The sequence below is a fragment of the Strix uralensis genome, chromosome 7 (assembly GCF_047716275.1).
Source record: "Strix uralensis isolate ZFMK-TIS-50842 chromosome 7, bStrUra1, whole genome shotgun sequence".
NCBI classification, from domain to species: domain Eukaryota; kingdom Metazoa; phylum Chordata; class Aves; order Strigiformes; family Strigidae; genus Strix; species Strix uralensis.
The window spans coordinates 29,793,538-29,806,714 of NC_133978.1; the positions used below are offsets into that span (position 1 = coordinate 29,793,538).

The following is a 13,177-nucleotide window of genomic DNA, read 5'->3' on the forward strand; positions in this document are numbered from 1 at the left end:
ACAAAAGGTCTTTAGAAAATAATGCATAAGGGCTATGCATTAGGCAGGCTCTTAGGTGACCTAATGAATGCCTAGAAAGCACTAGTCTTTTTGAAATCTGCAGTTTTCTAACTTCTGTCCTGTAGCCCTCACTGGCGACTAGTATATCTTCTAATGATTTCATGTTCTAATGGGTCAGATCTAACATTTCTGTGTTGACAAGCTGTAGGCACAGCATGTTACTTGCCTGAGGTTGTCCACCAGGGAAAAGGAATCAGATTGTATTCTCCTTCTAGTTGGTTGTGATACATCCAAACAGAAGCAGTATTTGCTCTAGAGAGTTGCTATTCTGTACCATTCAAATCAGAGACAAGATGTTTTTGTGGGTCCAGAGAAGGGCTTTATGTTGTTCCAGCTCTGACTCATAATTATTATGACTGCCACTTCATCTCCTGTGCTAAGCACCTCTCCAAACCTGCATAAAGAGAAATAACCTTTTTACTTCACAGCCCTGCAGAGCTTTGCTATCATTTTAGTAGACTCATTATATGTGTGTGTGTGTGTGTGTGTGTGCAGACACTCATTTATAGATGGGGATCATTAAGTTTGTCTGTGCTGATAAATATATATTTATGTAGACACACCCACATGTGTGTATATTAATATGTATGTTTCTATGTATGTATACTTAATGATCCATATATAACTGTGTATGCATCATTGAGCGTTAATATTTTCAGTGAGAGGATTTAATACAAGCTGGTCTCCAAAATTGCTGTGACTGCTGCCCTTGTCTATGTGTATGTTAGAAAATGTTCCTGGTTGTAAATGAATAGGTTATGAGCCCTGGCCCTCATTTACCTGGTCATGCAGCTTTACCAGAGATGAAGTGGGAGCATTTATCTTCTAGGAGACCCACAAAATTACTGGCAATCCATCACTGGGTGGCAGAAGAGTGGGGCAGAATGAATAAATAATTGAGAAATGTTGGATGTAAGATGGATGCCGGGAAAGGTTTGAGGTGAGAAAGAGAGCATTAAGAGCACAGACCATACTGAGTCAGACCAGAGTTCCCTCTAGCTCAGTTCCATGCTCCAACAGTAGCAAGTAGAGGATGCTAAAAATATATATTTAAAAAAAAATTATTCTCTTGCTCACTTTTCTCATTTACAGAGCTTTACAAATAAGGGACCATCTTGGCCAAACATTTTATTCTTTGTATTTCTAAGACATTCATTATTTTTTTCTATTTTTTGAGGGTTTTTCCCTTAAATCCCTTTAAAAATTCAGCAGTCACATTATCATGTGGCTAGGAGTTCCATGAGTTAATTCTTATTCTGAAGAACTGACTGCCTTGTGGAAGACATCATCAAAGTAAGTACAGGTATGAAGGCAACATGAACAGATTCTGATTAGCACTCAACAGATCTTCAGGAGATTGATTATGAGAGAGGGGCAACAGCTCCCAGGTCCAAGCTCCCACTGAGTTCAAAATTACATGGGAGCCAAGAGTCATTTTCCTGTCACTTTCTGATAAGGTGATTATCATCTTTCATCTTTAAGCCAGGCAACATTCACTGCCTTCTGCTCAAGTCTTGCTGTCACATTTAAAAGCTGATACAAGAAAGAAAATTACAAGCTGACACAATGTCCTTGAAAATTTCTGCCCCTTTGCTTAGGGGTAGGGAGCTGTGGATCTGCCACCTCTGAGTGGTGGTGCTGAGAAAAGTAAGGTGAAAGCAGTAAGGTGAAAGCAGAGAGGTGATAGAAAATAATGCCTTTGCTGCAATGTGGTCAGGGGAATTGGCCCCCTCTCTGCTGGGCCAGCCTTCGCCCTTGGTAGCTGGCACCCCTAAAAAGAGAAAGAAGCTGTCTGAAAAAAACATATTTTCTTCTGCAACTTCTGCTGCTGCTAAGCTCAAGAGAGGATTTGGTGAAGAGGGAATCTGGAGGAAAGATTTCACCAGATGTCTGTAGAAAGCTAAATCCAACTTGCAGCTTCCAGCAGAAGAGCTCGTGTGTGGGGGTGACTGTGGTGAAGGATTCTGAACTCTATCCTTATTTATCTTTACATCTTTTGGGACCCAGGCCAGCCTTTGCATTCTCTCAGGCCTGCCAAAACTGTGGGGCTTTTGAAAGATTGGAGGGCAGATTTCAAAACTTGGTTTATCCAAGTTGTGTAGGTACCATTAGATACCTAGAAAGGACTGGTAGGTTTTACTTCTTGTCCCCATTGTGGTTTTATCTCACACTTTAGTCTTCCTTTCTTTTTACGTTTATTGCAATATCTCTTTGTGGTGCAACCGGCTTTATTACTGGCTATGGATTTTACTGCAAGGCTCTGATATGTCCTTGTGAGTTCATTGCACTGTCCTCATTCATGGGACTGTGCAAACTGCAGTGTGTAAACCTACATAAGGACTCTTCATGAGGATCCATGAAATTAAAATGAATCTGTGAAAATAATGATTTCACACAGGAAGAAAAGTAAAATTTAGAACTTGATCTGAGAACAAAAATTACAAATATAATTATTAAGTTAGGAAATCAAAACGATTGAGACGATATTGGCATTTGCTATAGTGAACTGCATTCCTGTATCATCTGATCTAATTTCAAAACCTTCTGGAAGTAATGAATAGCTGGGACTTTGCGAGAAAATTATCAATCTGCTAATGCCATCAAATGACTTTACAATGGACAAGAAAATGTGTGTTATAGGAATTCCCATTTTGTCCCAGCAGATGATCACTTTATACCCTGGAGTAAGACAGTTGATTACCCGTATCATTATCTTCGTTTGCAAGACTTAAAAATATTATTAATGATCACAGATTAATCAATGTCACTTCCTCCTCCCATCTCTCCCTGCCAGAGGAGTATTCTATTTGTTCGTCTTTGGATTGCTGCATGAATTCACCTAAACATCCCACAGAGGCACAATATTGATTGTGTGGCTGATACCTGCAGTATGAGCTGAGGTCTTTCTGTGGCACTTGAATAGACAAATCAGATGATGAGAACAACTGCTTAGAGTAATCTTTCTCAGACAGTATTGTGTGATTTATTGGGCCTTAGAAGAGGATGTCTGTGGCCTGAGATCAGTTCCCAGAAGTTGTGCCATGTACTCGAAGATTCCTGGCAGAAGCTGTAACACATGGAGAAGGCATTGGGCTTTGTGGCATGTATTGTCTGGCTTTGGCTTTCTGGGGCAAACATTACTCTCATTGGAGTCAAGTGCTATTTGTGGACAGTATTATGCTAAAGAAATCAGCATTGTTTGTTGTATTCCGCAGGTAGGGAAATTGAGGCAGAATGAGGGACATGCCCGTGGTCAGCCACTCAGCAGACTGTCATGGGGAGATCTTGGCATTAAATCAGGTCTCCTGAGTCCCAGATAAGTACCCCACTGTACAGATTTTTCCCATTCCTCAGGGGGAAGGAGGTGCGGAGTCATGTCTGTAATGCTCAGACAAGGTGGATGGAAAAGTAAGCATGTGCAGGGAAGAGGACTAGAAAAAGGTGTGCTGGCTGAAAGTTTTGTTCACTGAAGTGAATAAAAAAAGCCTTACAGAAGGAGCCAGTATGAGCAGCAGGCTGATACATGATTTCTTTTCCTTAAGTAAAAGGACAAGGTTTGCCTGATGACAATACAACCCAGATTTTCTCATCTAGAGGCTAATATGCTTTGTTTTGTGTGCTTTTAAGTAAGGACAGATGGATTATAGGTCCTGTGCTGTCATCCTGCTAGCAGCTGGGCTGGGTTGTAGGAAGCACTCAGGCCTGGTGTGGGGTGCACAGTCGGGGTAGGGTGCTGTGCACACATACGTTCTTCAGTTTTTCACCTTTCCATTAGAGCAAGCCATGAAATATTCTGGTGCCCTGATCCCACCAGCCCTCAGGGGACTGAGAAACCATATGGCCTCAGCACCTTTTCAGCTCAGCCTGGCCTTGATCCTGTGCAGGGCAGAGGGTGGTACAGCACACCAGCTTTTCTGGGAGCTGGGAAGGCTCAGCGCTGGGTTGGCTGCAGAGTGCGTTCTAACAGGTTTTTCATCATTGGGCTGTAGTGAGTGGTGGAGAGCAGCTCTCCAGAGGAGCCATACTATAGTTTGAGGCATCTCACATAGTTCAGGTAGTGCTACAAACCTTTATTCCTAAGGGGAGTTTGTCCTTATTTGATCATTGTACATACATTCCTTGTTTCATGCTTCCTTTTACCAAAACCTGTGAAAATTCCCCCACTATAACTGGTCAACCACTTCATCATGCTGTTGCCCAGCCAGGTACAGAACTCATCCCCTCTCTGAGCCTTTTTCTCTCTGATACCCTGTGCCAGCCAAAGCTTGTCACCCTGCTCCACCACAAACTGTCCCTGTCACATGTGTTTGGAGCTTACATGTTCTGAGCAATGGCTTCCACATTTCTGTTCGTTGGAAATCTGCAGATTCATAGGATGAAAGATTGAAATGACTGAACATGCTGTGTTATCCAGCTTCTGGCAAAGGGGGAGCACCTGCCTCTTAGTGGAGGAAACACTCAGATTGCTGATACCTGCCAGTATCTTTTCCAGAAGAGGGAGGCAGCATCTTCAGGTTTCATAGCTGTCAGTAACTGGTTGTCTTTCATGAGTGCTTCGAAGAAGAGAGAGAACACTTCTGAAAAACAGCATTAAAAATTAACATGCTTTCTCATCCCCCTTCCCAGGTGTCTCTCACTCCCTTTCATGTTGCTGAGATTTCTTTTCAAGCAATTGTCATGTAAAGTGGTTTGGGAACATTGGCAATAAATTTTTTAGAGACCAGATTTCAAAAGGTTTGGTTTGTCATTTAGTAAGTTCTTATTTTGATAGCAGTTTTTACTTAAAAAAAAAATTAAGAAAAATATTCCTGTGTCTCCCATTGCTTTGTGCAGTATTTGTGCAGCTAATGGAGAAATTGAGCCCAAACTGTAGGGCTGCTTTGTAATTATACATTCTGGAGATTACTCACTAATTGCACTTGGCATTACTTGCTAACTAAAAGATCATGCTGTACCATGTCATTTGCAGTGGTATTCCTCTTCTGCTGGCACTTTAAAGGAAGTGCCCGTTGAGCTGATGAATAGTCTGAGGATTGTTTTCCAATCTGAGAGAAGGGTCTGCCATGATTGTACTGCAGGATTTTCATTGCAAGATTTTGTTTTTTCTCTGTATTCACAGAAACTCTCTTCCCCTGCCCCATCTCCTCTCTCCCTCCTGACCTGGAATCTGGCAGTGGTACAGCTTTCCATGACCAGTTCAATGTGGATGGCTAGTCAGTGAGCTCTGGCCAACACTTTGAATTTCCCTTCGGTGGAAAAATTCCATGTCATGACATTCAGTTTCACTTGGAAATGGAAATAAACCACTTCTTTCAGATTTCATCTGCATGAGAAATTCTGTGAAATTCTCCTTTGACCCTTCCCCTTGGGAAACAGAATACAGACCAAGATTTTCTTGAACAAATTTGTCATCATGCAAGCTGCTGTCTGCTGTTGGTATATTCTTGGGAGTTTCACTGCTGTTGTTTTTTCTCCCTCTGAATAATAGCAGTAGAACAAGGCCTTGTATCTGAGATGGTCTATGGGAATTACACTAATTTGCACCGGGTAGAATTACAGCAGCCCTGAATCATCACCCAGTTGCCCTCAGGCTACTGTTCCTAGTTAACAGGTCGGCCAAAGGCAACTGAATTAAAAGCTCCAAAGTGGCTCTTAAAGACCACTTGTTGGCAATTGCCCCCCTTTCCAGTGTCATCTTTCATCTTTTATGTTTCCTTTGTTTCCAGTCTCTTGCTCCTTGCATCATCTTGCCAGTCATAAGACAGTATAACTCTCACTCTCCCTCTTCCACTCTCCCTAATTGCTGATCTGTGTCTCTTTCAATTAGGTTCTACTTCCTTGTCTCAGTCCCTTTCCATCCAATTTCCATGTAACTAGTGACCTTCTTTAACGCTAATTCCATCTAAACCCTAATAAAAAACGATCAGGAGGTTACACAGCCCATTTGGTTTTCTCTAAAGTCATGATTTATGTTTAATTCATGGGGAAGTAGCTCATCTCTCACTTCCCATTCATAAAACCTAACCCCGCCAGCAAAATTTGCAACTGTTCATTGCTGCTTGTGTGGTTTTGACCCTAACAGCTCAGCCTGCACATAGGAGCTAGTCTTGCTTTGCTGCTACTTTCTTACACACAGATGTCTTCAGATCCAGATTTCATAACAGACCCTCTTTTTTGTGTGAAATTTTCAACATTTTCTTTTATTGTCTCAAAAGCTATAAATGTCAACAAGTGATGGAAGTACATTAATGTACCAAGTCCTTCTGTAAGTGTGTGTGCTGAGCCAGGATCTCTAGCATAGGCTCACCATTTTCTCAGGTAATGCAGGACCAGGGTAGCCTGGCTAGTGGGGAGAAAAGTCCAGACCAAACCAGTTATGGAAATGAGAGAACCTTGTATGGGGACACAGTCAGTTCTGAGTTAGAGCTACCATGTTTGTCTGGATCTTAACTTTCTGCTAGGTCATCACCTCCACCTCTGGTCTATGTTAGCCAGGACTCTGGATCAGAGGAAATGGCAGCAACCAGTCTGTGTTGTGTCCATAGATTCATGTCATGCTGATGCTGAACTAATCAATTGTCCTGGAGCATGAAACACTGGGGTATAAAGTACAATAACCAACAGTAAACCCTAACTCAGATCTGGCTAGGCTTTTTAGCTCCATCTCAGTGCTGGTTGTATAAGTACCAAATTAGGTCTTGCAGAAGAGCTTTATTCTCCAAGCTTGCCAAGAGCCACAGGAATGGAAATGCAGAGCTTAGATATATGTAGGCTTTACCTGGCAACTGCTCAGATCCACATCTATGCAGCATGCCCAAAAGTGAAATGACTAATTTAGAGTTCATGAGAGCAGACCGGCCAAATTTGAAAAGTTCTGGTCCTTGACTGTTGCACTGATGGCTCCAAGCTGATGCTGCATGGACCTACCCTGGGTGATGAGAGAGTCCCATCTGATACTTATCCAAGCAGTTTGTAGAGAGGAACACTATGTTGAGGGTGGCATTGACCAAGCTCTGCTCATGAAACCACATTGGTGATGTTTGCTGGGAAGGGAGGTTTGCCTTGGATGCCTGGTTAGCTGTTAAAATTGCAGCAGTAGCAACATGTGCTTCTCTGCTGGCTATCAAAAAGAGAATGAGCACCTTCAACGGCGGTGGATTAACCACTCAGTGCTCCTGTAGCTTTGATTGCCCAGATCTGGGGCTCCCCCTGCTTTTGGTGAGAGAACTTCATCCCCTCCAGGGGACTAGGAAAAAAACCAACACAGACTTTCTTCCCTGCCAGGTGGTGGTTCTTCCGGATTGTGCTTTATAGCACTTCTTGGGTTTGCCCATTAAATAACTACTTCTGGCACTACCTGTTAGAGGCACAGATCTAAATAAAGAGGGATTTTAACTGAAATCAGACAGCAATCTTGCTTGACTTTCTCCTTCTCTACATTCCCACAACAAAAGCACAGATTCAGGTCAGGTGAAGCATTTACTGATTTGGATGATTTTACTATTGGGGATTTTTTGCTTGCTAAGACACTTCGTCTGCAAGCATTTTTCTGTTACAGTAAAAGGGGGGAGAAAAAAGCAAGGTTAGTTTCAAGCTTTACTAAATGAAAGTATTTGATGACACTGCAATTAGCTTTTCTTTCAGTATTATCAATCAAAGTATATATTTGGCTCTCTATCTGGTTTTCTGTTGATCCGTTCATCTGTCTGCTTGTGTAGTTCATCTCAAAAGGTGCTGTCTATTACGTATATTATATTTTTTCTTTTTTTTTTTTTTTTTTTTTGTTTTAGATATTCAAAATGCTTAAAACCCAGTCTATTCTGTAGGGCTTAATCTTGTTAAAAACTGACTTCAGAGGCCCCCCGGTTACTTTGTGAGAAGCAAAATGAGGTACCTTTTCATCTCTCACCTTGTTGATGTCCAGTGAAGGAAAAATGCTTTAGAAAGGAGGCTACATTTGATGTTTTGTGTTGTGAAGATGACCTTATGAGCTGTTTCCTTTCTTTGTATCTCTGGTCATCTGTCTCACTGATGGGCACAGCTGAGGACAGGAGGTGTTACCAGAGACTTTGACCCTTATCTCCCATTACTGGAGAAGGAGCTAGGCTTACTAGGGAAGATAAAAGTCCTCCATCTATCCAGACCAGACCAGCCAAGTACAGAGAGCTTCAGTGCATGCTTGCATATAATGTCCTCCCAGTTCACTTCAGAAGTGATGGAAGGGGTCTTGGTTTAGGCATGAGTTTCCATGCTTGGGCAACTCATCTGAAACTGCCGACAGGGATAGATCCAGCTGATGCCTTTCCTGTGAGCAATATAGGAGCTATTACTTGAGAAGATCTATTTCTGATACACTAGGCAGGGACAGCGGTTGAATCTATATACCAGAGGTGGATGAGTTGTTATCTTGTGACCCTCAAGTCATTCTGTTGACCTGTCAGGAATGAGCAGTATTGAATTACATAAAAAGCACAACTACCAACAGTGCAAGGAATGATAAAGCAAAAGCAATGCAATTTGACAAGAGAGCACTGTATAAATGTAAAAAGCCTTTTAAATATTTTCTGTACAAGGTTATCCAGTCAGTATATACTGCATTTGTAAGTTGTTGTGTATTTAAAAAATTAATGAAAGATATAATTATAGCAGCATTGCCAATGACCTTTTCCAAAATGACTCCATCATAAATCTGTAAGCATTTTGAAATTGTTTTCCAGGTTCTTAATAATTTTTCTACAAATTAATGACAACCACCCTGGCAATAAAAGCCTTTCCTTGTTTCTCCAAAGAAGGGATTGGGAAGCCTTTTCTGGTTTCCTAGCAATGATTTCACTGTGAGTTATGCATAGAGCCATTTGAGAAGATGCTGTACTATTAGCTAAGATTTTATGTGGAGTTTTAACTGCTTACTCTGAGGGACAGAACAAAATCTCTCCTGTCTAAAGCCTGTAAATTACCATTCCATGGCTTAGGTTGGAGAACTTTTGTTAAATTGAGCTTAGTCAGAAAACTGACTCTGTCTAAATGCCATCTGGGCTCTTGTATTTATTGCTTCTCAAGGACTTCCAGATCAGAATGCTTAGATGGAAAAAATCAAAATGTACTTCCCAGAGTTGGACCTTGAAAACCCAACTCTCTTCTTTCGTCTTCTATCCTTGCAACAAGCAGTTAAGAGCTTTCAGTTAGACCATGGTAAACAAAATTATTGAGGCAAAATGCATAGTACTTTGTCCCCATTTTCCCTGTATCATCTTGATAGTCTGCCTAGCTATATTTATTAAAAAAAATCCACTTCCCTAATTTAGTGAGCAGACAAATTAAATGAGAAACAAAGGCACACAGGAATCATATAAGATAAATGCGATGGTATCTTCAAAGCAATGTGAGGACTCACCAGTTGAGTAGGGAAAAATAAACTCCCACCAATCTCCTTTTCCATCTCTTTCCTTGGGACTTGTTTTGTCCAGCCACACTGGATACAGAAATTCAGATGTACATACTGGAGCACTTAATGCTAAGCACTTATTGATAGCCGAACACTAGCAGTTTTAACGTGTTGCAGTTCTTTGCTGTCTGCCCAACTCTCTCTGTTGGGCCTGGCCACCCCAAAATGGATATGGTGGGGAGAAGTTATGTGCATGCACCTTATGGAAAAATATCCAGTGATGTAGTTCACAAAACTGATGAAAGCAGGGTTCATCTGCAATACCTGATTTTGCTCAGTCGGGGTTTGTTCCCTGTGATGGTTTGTTTAGCCCATTTTTAATTCCACAAAAGTTGAGGGTTTTCATCACCTCTCAAGGAAGGCTGTTTGAGAATCCAGTGGAGCCCCACAGATAACATAGCACTCTTCCATTCCTTATGTTTGCTTACTCTCATAGAAGTTTCAAATGCACAAGAGTCATCTTGAAATGTAACGTAACCTTCATCATGTTGGCTGGTCAATCAAAAAGTGCTGTAGGTGTCCAGGTTGCATTTATTATTGGTGAGCAGTGCTCACAGGGTGCAGTTGCTTGCCATCTTCTCTGCATATCAGTAGCTCTTATCTCTGAAGGCTACACTGTAATGGTTGATCAGGCTTAAGAAGCTTTTTATTAGCAAGGGGGGGGGAAAAGTTACTGCTTTAGAAATCAGGTGACCCAGAACCATCTCTGCAACACGCAGGAGAACGTCCCTCTCTGTTCACAGTCCTCTAATTACATTTAGTGTAGTATTGTTTCCATCTAAATTATAGCAATTATATACAAAGATCTTCTTTGAAATCATTTAATTAAAGAGTAGCTAATGCTCTGTGCTTTTGGAATGCTAATATATTGCCTTCCACTTAGGAAACTTTGTTTTTTCCATTAATTATCATTATCATGGAAGAATTTCAATGGCAAAGGGTTTTTTTAGCTTATTTTAATAGATTTAAAAAGCAAGCATTTCTGGCTTGTAAAGCACAAAGATGCCTTTTGCTTTCTTGCTGGACAGATAGCTAAGGGTCGGTCTGAGGAACAAGAGTTTCTTTGAGATGCATTGGTTGCTGAAGTGTTGGATTTCTCCAGCCCTGTTATCTTATGGGTTCAGGCAAGTGTTTGTGTTTGATTATGTTCTCCCCTCCTCTTGCTATGTTTTCTGTGTAATAAACACCCAGGTCAAATCCTGCTGGACTAAATGACTTCTGCTTACTGAGTTGCTGCTTTGAAGGAATGACATTTCAGTCATGCATCACATCCAGGATAAACAAAATTCACGGGAGAGCTGCCCAGCTGTGCAATAGTACCATGAGCAGACACGCACTCTGTAAGAGTATGTGCTGAAAACAGTTGTGGTGTAAAAGCTGGTGGGATTTACCCAGTGCCAAGGGAAAGTGGGGAGGGGAACCGGAGTTAGAATTCATACTTGAGTACAGTTTCAGAGGCCTTCTGCATCCCGCCTCTGTGCTATTCCCCATTCCTTCCTTCTCCCTCCTTCTCCCAGCGAGTGTCCTGGCACCCCATATTGCTATGGTTTCCATAGGTTGATCTTGGTCCAGGATGTGCTTTTGTGCTGAGGAACAGGAATTGCAGTTTATTCTGTAGCTTTGCCTGAATGTGGTGGCATTTCCTATTGCTAATACTGCACATTTAGGACTACACTAAGAAATGTTCTGAAGAGCCAGCAACAACCTACCTTCTAAATCCATTCCACTGCACCAGTCCTTCCCCACCTATTAATTTCTAACCTGTGTATGCATTTGTCACAGGTGGTTCTTGTATCCTTTCTCCTTCCTGTCAGTTTCTTGGAGCTTGCCTCTGTGAGGCAGAATTTGGATATAGAAAAGTGTCCACAACAAGCCTACAACTCCAGGCTCTCAGATCTTCCCCTCGCCCCCCTCCCCCCCCCCCCCCCCCCCCCCCCTTTCTCTCGCTGATACCCATGAGCTGAGACAGGTCTGAATGGGAGCACGTGACTGATTCCTGGATGGTCTCTGTTTCACCAAAACCAGGACATTGGAGGGTAATTTTGGTGCAGGCTATAGTCCACAGGAGAAGGCGTTTGGGCAGTGAGGGGAGAGCAAAGCCAACAACCCTGTGTAATTACAGTGTAAATTAAGATGAACTGAAGTAAAGAATGGCACACTGGGGACACAGCAGGACCTGGATTGCAGTCAGTGCTTGGAAACTCAATAGAAGTTTTCTCTTTTGTTTCTCTTTTGCTTTCATAGGGAAATTTGTAAATCATCTGTCTCTCTCCCTCTTTCTTTTTTAGTCTAGAATAATTAAAACAACAAAAACTTTAATCTCATAAGTGGCTTGGGTAAAAATGCAGGTTAGTGAAAGATTTGATATAAAGAAAAAAAGCATTATTTCTCTGCCCTCTAAATCTTGCAATAAGGGTGACACAATGACATTTCATAAGTTACAGAAAAGATTTGGGTTTCAGTACATGCAGAATTTTTAAAATCTGGAATTGGTATTTTAGATGAAGTTTTAGGTTCTTTTATATATTTGAGATAGCCAAGAAACTGTCATGTTATAATGACAAATCAACTTGGTTGTTTTAATTTTTTTGTTCTTAATGTGTACTGAGATGTTCCTGCTGCTGATGAGAAGCTGTAGTTTTGTTCATGGCTTTTAAAGTCTGGTCATCCATCCTGATATCCTCCTATTACACACCTCTTTGGAAATACAGCTGCAGTTGATTGAAAAGCTGCTCCTTACTGAGAAAATCAGAGCTGGCCAAGGGAATAGGAAGCTGCTGCTTGAGCAAAACCTGGGCACCCTGCAGCATTCATGCAATGTTTCTGAATAGATGGAGTCTTTTGTCTGGGCACCTGGTGTTATTTATTAATTAAACCATGTTTTTGCTATGATTTTCCTTTCTTTGTTGAAGGTGTGAACTTCCAACAGGTAAACTTCCTTAATATTTGTGGTGGTGGTATTTTGGTGATGTATACCATCAGTGATCATTGCTGGTTTGGTCCTTCCCTTCCAGATGCTTAAGCAAGCACATAGCTTTCCCTGCATGAGGAGGGCCATAGAGTTGTAATGGCATTTAGAGAGACCTGTGTTCAGCAACCAGCTCTGCCTCTGACATTCTGGTCCAAGCTTGTGTAGAAGATTCTTGTGCTATTAGATTTTATATGATCTCTTTCATCATCCTATTTGTAACAGATCTGTGCCTCAGTTTTAAATTACAGTCTGAGTCCTTCCACTATTTTCTGAGTGCTGACCCTTCAGTTCCAACTGCTCCTGTGTTGGGGGAGGCAGCAGGTCTGCCTCTAGTCTAATTGAAGAAGAATTTAACCTTGACGAGATTCCAGTGTGTCCATGAGAAGCTGGAAAGTCATGAGAAGTGCCATGGAAACAAGATTAGAGAACTAAGATAAGAGGAACTGTCCTAATGACTCAGTTGAGAAACTATCACCCAATCATGAACTGTTTCTTTACTTACTAAAGTAAACCAATCCTGTATGAACATCTACTTTGAAGAAGGTTATAAAAAGGCTTGTTAGAACAATAAAGGAGCCATTGTAACCATTTTGGCCATTTTATACAATCTGATGTTTGTCGTGTCCGTCTCTACTGCGACACTCCTGTATACTGCCTTACTCAGTATGAGCCTTGTGTTGCCCTGGAGTTGTGTGGGAAAA

At 41.5% G+C, this 13,177-nt stretch overlaps 1 protein-coding gene across 1 annotated transcript in view; it reads left to right on the forward strand.

Annotated features, from left to right (window-relative positions):
• SORCS3 (sortilin related VPS10 domain containing receptor 3) overlaps positions 1-13,177 on the forward strand; it is a 216,492-nt gene that overhangs the window by 166,410 nt on the left and 36,905 nt on the right. The window lies entirely within an intron of this gene.